The sequence below is a fragment of the Macaca mulatta genome, chromosome 4 (genome assembly GCF_049350105.2).
Source record: "Macaca mulatta isolate MMU2019108-1 chromosome 4, T2T-MMU8v2.0, whole genome shotgun sequence".
In the NCBI taxonomy this organism is placed as follows: Eukaryota; Metazoa; Chordata; class Mammalia; order Primates; family Cercopithecidae; genus Macaca; species Macaca mulatta.
Window position 1 is genome coordinate 76,814,485 of NC_133409.1, and position 8,630 is coordinate 76,823,114.

Genomic DNA, 8,630 nt, shown 5'->3' on the forward strand with positions numbered 1-8,630 from the left:
ACGTTGATGTTTTGATTTTTCATTATTTGTATCAACCTGTAGACATCACAGAAGAGCTATAGTCGTATAATCACATAACTTTTACAAATATAGTGGGAAAAATGTCAGGATTTGGAGAGGAGAGATGAAGGCATGGTGGAAGAAAAGGTCAGTCTCCTTGTCAAGCAGGTGCCATCAGTTACCTCCCACCCGGAGCAGCAGTCCCAGGATGTCAACATTGCATGGTTTGTAGGTGTTGGGATCACCAAGAAAGATGACTCACAGAGGCACTGGCTGGAACAACGTAGCCTTATTCGTTTTCTTATTGGTGACTTTATTCACTTTCTTATTTCTTCTGGTAGCTTTATTCATTGTCTTACTCTGTCATTCTAAAAATGTTTTCTTACAAAAGTACCTGCTGGGTCTGGGATTTGATATTGCCCTACTTACAAGCAACTAAGTTAGTCTCTTGCTGTTCCATGGATACTGGCAGGGGACGTGAGACTCCTGGGTCTACTCACATAGAGAAGAGGCAGCATGATCTACTTCTGTCATGGGCTTCAGTCCCAGGGAGATGGTCTATGGGCACCCCCAACCCCCCCCCCGGTGGGCAGGGTTGACAGGCTGTGCACAGCAGCCTCTCCCGGCACCACTGGTCTACATCTTCGCTGAGAGAATCCGTAGATCCCTGCCTAACAACTGGGAATCCAGAATCTCACAGTCTGTTTGTTTGTTTATTTATGAGACAGTCTCACTCTGTGGCCCAGGCTGGAGTGCAGTAGCATGATGTCAGCTCACTGCAACTTCAGCCTCCTGGTTTAAGCGATTCTCCTGCCTCAGCCTCCCGAGTAGCTGGGATTACGGTGCGCACCGCCATGCACGACTAATTTTTTTTTGTATCTTTAGTCAAGACGGGTTTTCACCAGGTTGGCCAGGCTGGTCTCGAACTCCTGACCTCAGGTGATCCGCCTACCTCGGCTTCCGAAACTGCTGGGATTACAGGCATGAGCCACCGCACCCGACCCCACAATCTATAAAGTAGTCAAAGTAAAAAAAGTGATGGCTGAGTGGAACTGAACAGTGATGGGTGAGAATGGCCCTGTTTTTCCTCTGTGTGTAACTCAATTTTCCCAACCTGTTCGATTTTAAATCCCTTTCTGCAAGCAAGTAGGAAGAATGAGTTCCCCTTTTGGGAGAATGTTTTCCGTGGGTCTCTTGCATTCCAGCTGGCTTTTTTGCTGGCTGTGTCAGGAACACAGAGCCCTGCCTGCTCTTCACCCAGGCCACCCCTCCACACTGCATTTGTAGCAAGCTACTTGAGGGACAGAGTCATGTCTTGGAAGGAGTATGGGCTTGCCTGCTGCTTGCTATAAAACAGTGGGTTGTCCAGCTCCAGGTCCTCTTCTGACAACCCACTGTTTGGGCAGGCACCCTCTGGCCACTCAAGGTTCCACCAAGGGACTGGCAGGGCAAGGAGAACTGGAGTTTGTGTTGCTTGCTGTGCCATGGCTCATCAAGTCCTTTGCCCCTGACCCAGGAACCTGTCTCATGTCCCCTGCCAGTATCCATGGAACAGTAACAGACCAACTTAGTTGCTTGTAAGTAGGGCAACATCAAATCCCAGACCCAACAGGTACCTTTGGAAGAAAACATTTTTTAATGACAGAATAAATGAATAAAGCCACCAAAAAGATATACACTAGCCTAGACTGTTGGAAGATGAGGAATGGTCTTTCACACCCCATTAGCATACAATGGAAAAGAACCAGAACAAGTTGAGATTTCATCAAAGCAGAAATGAGAGTGTTTTGAATGCCATTGGCAATTCAAAGGACAAAAACAAGGTTGTCTGAAGACCAGGAAGCCCCGTAGGGAGAGGTTGGCTTCGTTTCTGACTTGACAATAAGCTCAGAGGTCTTTTGATGGGATCCGTATCTTAGAAAAAAATCGCCAAGTCCAGTGAATCAGTCTGTAGGATTTGCAGAACTCTGAAGACAGAGAATGAGAGAGAGGTTGTGTGAGCTTGACTCCAGGAACCACGTGAGCTTTGAAAGAACCAGTATTTTGAAGCACTATTATTTAAAGGTTGGGGAACTTCCCACCTGGCTCGACTCAGAGGAGGAGGTACCTAGTGCTGGGTGAGGGAGGCCAAGAGGTGGGCTTAGGGGAAGTCATTAATTCTGGAGAGAAGCCACTGACTGTACTGAAAACATGCTAGCTTGCCAGCAAGCTGGAGTTAAGGACTGCTCCACTGGTACAAGGTGGTGGTGGGCATGGGTGGTTGCCACCACTAAATGTCCAAGGCTGCAGGGAACAGGTAGCTCCACCAGTTGTCCTTAAAACAGTAGTTCTCCACCTGAAGTCCTTGTGCTCTCCAGGACTCACTTGGCCATTTCTGGAGACAGTTACTGAAGGGTGTTACTGTCATCTAGTGGATCCTCCAGTGCACAGCACAGCCTCCGTGATAAAGAACTGTTTGCCCAAAACATCAGTAATGCTAAGGTCGAGAAGCCCTGCTTTAAAGCGGACAACTGCTGTTTGCCTAGTGGTCAACAGGTATTTCCAGGTACATTCAGAAGGAGCTCAATAAATGCCTGTGGCTAAGGATAAAAAGCCATTATCAGGAAAGTCTAAGAGACCATGGTAGTGCAAAAATAGAGTGATGGGGAAATCTGTAAAAATGCAGAACTAAGGCTAGGAGGTAGGACATGGGCTCCTAAGGATTCAGCTTCTCCATTTGTTCTTTGGGGGTGTAATTAGGAGTGATCTTTATTATAAAATCATGTTTTTCTGAATTTTATTTTACAATGAGGTTGTATTATAATCCAAAAAAAATTTAAGCTGTTAGATTTGGTTTCCCAAATCACATGTTGACTAAACGTTCATTAGTACCAGCTACGAACCAGGCGCTGATTTGCCTTTCCACGTACAAATCTCATTTTATGCTTATACTGACCCTGGGGTGTGGGAATCGTCAAAAGTTTGGAGACTTTCCTTCCAGTGAAGAAACACTTGGTAATGTAAAGATATTTGAATTGTCAGGAACCAAGGGTCCTAACTCTGATGGCAACATCTGTCCCCTCGAACGAGTCAGCAAGCTCCTGTCTACCCATCTCCAGAGTGCAGGGATGAAAACAGATGCATCCAAAAGCCCTTCCCACCTGCGGGACCTTCCCTGCATCACTTAGAGAAGAGCAGGGACATGGTCCCAGGCCAGGGACTCCTGGCTTCAGCTAGGGGCAGCACCTCTGAAACAGACTCCCAAGGCCTGCCTCCCAAGTGTCCCCCTAGGTGACCCTGACAGTAAGAGTCACCTACAAAGGTGGCAGATGCTCTTTTTCCCTTGTTTCAGTATCTTATGGAGGCATGGATTTCTATTATTCCATGTATTACAATTATTTACAGACATAATTTTTAGACCCTCATATGTCCCAAATTTGGCCATTGGGAATCTCTCTTATGTAAATTGATTGATTATTGTGGTCTCATGTAATTTTGTATTCTTTATCTGTGCTTTCTTTGTGTTTTTTCATGCTATGGCAGTCTTCATAATGACCCTACACATAAGTCTATGTACCAGTTTCCAATAGTTGGACATTTAGATGTAAAATTTTTCTTTAGCTTTTATTTCTAACTACATCAGTGAGCACTAATGCACCATCATCATGGGGTAATTAAGACAAAGGTTTTTTTTATTTTATTGTAAAATATACATAGCATGAAATTTACCATTTTAGCTATTTTTAAGTGCACAGCTCTGTGGCATTAAGTACTTTTACATTGTTGTGTAACCATCACCATCCAGAACTTTTTCATCTTCCCAAATTGAAACCCTATACCCATTAAACAGTAATTCCCCATTTCTCCTCCTCCACCTGGCACCCACCCTTCTACTCTCTGTCTCTATGACTCTAGGGACCTCATAGGTGGAATTAGATGATATCTGTTCTCTATGACTGACCTAGTTCACTTAGCATGATGTCTACAAGGTCTATCATAATGATTTCTCCATGTGTTTTCTCATAAGAATTTTTATAGGTTTGATTCTGAAAAGACAAAAGTATTTTTAAAGTACAGTTGTAAAACAGAGGGAGACCTACTCAAACTACTCCAAAAAATAGAGGAGGTAATACTTCCAAATTCATTCTACTAGGCCAGCATTGCCCTGATACCAAAACCAGACAAAGACACATCAAAAAAAGAAAACTACAAGCCAATATCTCTGATGAATGTTGGTGCAAAAATCCTGAACAAAATACTAGCAAAAACGAACGCAACAATACATTAAAAAGATCATTCATCATGACCAAATGAGATTTATCTCTGGGATGCAAGGATGGTTCAACATTTGTAATGTATCACAACAAATCAATGTGATACATTATATAAACAGAAGGAAGGATAAAATCATATCATTTCAATTGATGCTGAAAAGGCATTTGACAAAACTCAACATCCCTTCATGATAAAAGCTCTAAAAAAAAGGGGATAGAAGGAACATGCCTCAGCATAGTAAAAACCATATGCAACACACCCCTAGATAGTGTCATTACTAAATGGGAAAAGCCTGAAAACCTTTCCCCTAAGATCTGGAACATAGCAAGAATGCTCACTTTCACCACTTAACACAGTACTGGAAGTCCTAGCTATAATAAGAGAAAGAAAAAGCATCCCAATTGGAATGGAAGAAGTCAAATTATCCTTGTTTGCAGATGATATGATCTTATACTTGAAAAAAAAAAACCTAGAATCCACACACACACACAAAAAAAAGAACTGGTAAATTCAGTAATGTTACAAGATACAAAATCAACATACAAAAATCAGTAGCAGTTCTATATGACAACAGTGAGCAATCTGAAAAAGAAACTTAAAAAGTGATCTCATTTACAATAGCCACACATAAAATTAAATACCTAGGAATTAACCAAAGAAGTGTAAGATCTCTATAATGAAAACTATAAAACACTGATGAAATAAATTGAAAAGGACACCAAAAATGGAAAATGGAAAAATATTCCATGTTCATGGATTAGAAGAAAAAATACTGTTAAAATGTCTATAGTACCCAAAACAATCTACAGATTCAATGCAATCCCTATCCAAATGCCAACAACATTCTTAAATCAAAAAAAAAAAAAAGAAATCCTAAAATTTATATGGAATAACAAAAGACCCAGAATAGCTGAAGCTATCCTCAACAAAAAGAACAAGACTGGAGCAATCACATTACCTGATTTCAAATTATACTACAAAGCTATAGTAACCAAAACAGCATGGTACTGGCATAAAAACAGATACATAGACCAATGGAACAGAATAGAGAACCCAGAAACAAATCCACACGCTTGTGAATTCATTTTCAAAAAAGGTACTGACAACATATGCTGGGGAAGACAGTGTCTTCAATAAATGGTGATGGGAAAACTGGATATCAATATGCAGAAGAATGAAACTAGACCCCTGTCTCTTGCCATATGCAAAAAGTAAAATGGATTTAAGACTTAAATCTAAGACCTCAAACTATGAAACTACTACAAGAAAACATTGAGGAAAGTCTCCAGGACATTGGTCTGGGCAAAAATTTCTTGAGCAGTACCCCAAAAGCACAGGTAACCAAAGCAAACATGGAAAAATGAGATCAAGTAGTTAAAAAACTTCTGCAGAGCAAAGGAAGCAATCAGCCAAGTGAAGAGAAAACCCACAGAATGGAAGAAAATATTTGCAAACTACCCATCTGACAAGGGACTGATAACCAGAATATATAAGGATCTCAAACAACTCGATAGGAAAAAAATCTTATAATCTGAGCAAAAAAATGAGCAAAATATTTGAATAGGCATTTCTCAAAAGAAGACATACAAATGGCAAACAGGCATATGAAAAGGTGCTCAACATCACTGATCATCAGAGAAATGCAAATCAATCATCTCACCCCAGTTTAAATGGCTTTTATCTAAAAGACAGGCAGTAACAAATGCTGGTGAGGATTTTGAGAAAAAGGAACCCTCATACACTGTTGATGGGAATGTAAATTATTGCAACCACTATAGACAATAGTTTGGAGCTTCCTCAAAAAGCTACCATATTATCCAGCAATCCCACTGCTGGGTATATACCCAAAAGAAATGAAATCAGTATATCAAAGAGATATCTGCACTCCCATGTTAGTTGCAGCACTGTTCACAATAGCCAAGATTTGGAAGCAACCCAAGTGTCCATCAACAAATGAATGGATAAAGAAAATGTGCACAATGGAGTACTATTCAGCCATAAAAAGAATGAGATCCTGTCATTTGCAACAACATGGATGGAGCTAGAGATTATTATGGTAAGTGAAATAAGCCAGGCACAGAAAGACAAACATCTCATGTTCTCACTCATTTGTGGGAACTAAAAGTTAAACTCATGGACATAGAGACTGGAAGGATGGTTACCAGAGGCTGGAAACAGTTGTGGAGGCGCTGAAGGTGGGGAGGTGGGGATGGTTAATGGGTACAAAAAAAAATAGAATGAATAAGACATACTATTTGATCACACAACAGTGTGACAATAGTCAATAATAATTGTACATTTAAAAACAAGTAGAAGTGTAACTGGATTGTTTGTAACACATAGGATAAATGCTGGAGGGGATGGCTGTCCCATTCTCCATGATGTGATTATTTCACATTGCATGCCTGCATCAAAACATCTCGTGTACCCCACAAATGTATACACCTACTATGCACCCACAAAAGTTAGAAAAAAAAATAGAGATAACTAGGTTGGAGGGGAATCTAAGGACTGAGCTAGTTTCAGTGGGCACTGACTGAACCCTGAGAAGGCCACCTGTGTCCCAGGGCCCTGCTCAAATGCCACTTGCCTTCCCAAGTTATGGTCTGAATGTGGGTGTCCCCACAAAATTTACAAGTTGGGACCTAATGCCCAATGTGATGGTATTAAGAAGTGGAGCCTTTTGGAGTTTGGAGGGAGTGTCCTAGTCCCTTCCACCCCTTCTGCCGTGGAGAACATGGCAACAAGGCGTCATTTGGAAGCAGAGAGGTCTGGCCAGACGCTGAATCTGCGGGCACCTTGATTTTGCACATCCCAGCCTCCACTGCAGTAGCATGGTGAGCTACTATCCAGTCTAAGGTATTTTGTTACAGCAGCTGTGACCAACTGTGACATCAAATTTACCTGACCCCACTCCCCACGGCATTGAGCAGTTCCCACGATGTTCCCTGGCCTTTGCAACACCTACCCTTATTCCGTTTCTCATTGGAATGGAATAAAGTCATTGCTTGCTTATGACTTTATCAACCTAACTTCAAATATGGCTTCTTAAATGTAAAAAGTAAATGGTGTAATTATGCAGCCATTAAAAATTATGTTTATAAAAGTAGTTCTAAAGCAGTAAGGTAAAGCTAATGCCAAGAGCAGAATACACAACTACAGGTCCAGTTTGTATTTTTGTATAGCCAGTAAGGTTCCTGCTATGCAAAAACAGTGCATGTAAAGAAAAAGATGGAAAGAAACTACTTTGAAACTATTACATTATCTGCTTATATACCTCCTTCTGTCCTTGGCTCAATTCTCTCCTTCCTCTGTACTTGCTTTCTCTTCCTAGGTAATTACAGTGACAGCGTTGATTTCAGAACACCCTTTCCTTGATTCATTTTTTGTTTGTTTGTTTGTTTGTTTTGAGACGGAGTCTCACTCTGTCACCCAAGCTGGAGTGCAGTGGCGCAATCTCGGCTCACTGCAACCTCCACCTCACGGGTTCAAGGGAGTCTCCTACCTCAGCCTCCCGACTAGCTGGGATTACAGGCATCCGCCATCATGCCCGGCGAATTTTTGTATTTTTAGTAGAGACAGGGGGTTCCACCATGTTGGCCAAGCTGGTCTTGAACTCCTGACCTCAGGTGATCTGCCTGCTTCCACCTCCCAAAACGCTGAGATTACAGGCATGAGCCACCACACCCGGCCTCCTTGACTCAAACATGGGTCTCCATAGCAGCCTTTCTTGGTAGCTGCACATCCATGCATGTCCATGCATGTCCTTGTCCACTCACCATCCCCACCTGGAGGTCCCATGGCCACCCTGAAACCAACTGTGTCCTGTGTGTGCTCACTCTCTGAGGCATTCCCCTCCTGTTCTGGAGCCCAGGGAGAGGCACCACCCTCCAGTCAGCAGCCAGAAACCCGGGCATTTTCTCCTGCCCTACTTCCCATCTATCTCCAAGCCTGTAGGTCTACCATGGAAGCATTTCTGTAATTCACCCATTTTGCTCTATCTCTGCCCCTCCTTGCTAGTTGACACCACCGTCATCTCTGGCCTGAATCATTGTGATACCCCTGTAATTCTCTCTGCATCCAAACTAGTCCTCTATAAATAACCCATTCCTGCCTCTCTAGCCAGCCAGAGGAGCTGTGACAAATGCAAACCAAGTGTCCCTCTGGTGACTCGCAGGAGCAAAGCTGGGTTTGGTTTCTTCTGGTGGGGGTGGGGAGTGTTTTGTTTGTTTGTTTTTGGTGGTTTTTTAGGGAAAGGGTTTTGCTCTGTCACCCAGGGTGCAGTGCAGTGGCAATCACAGCTCACTGCAGCCCTGACCTCCCTCAACTGATTCTCCCACCTCAGCCTCCCCAAGAAGGTGGGGCTACAGGCACCT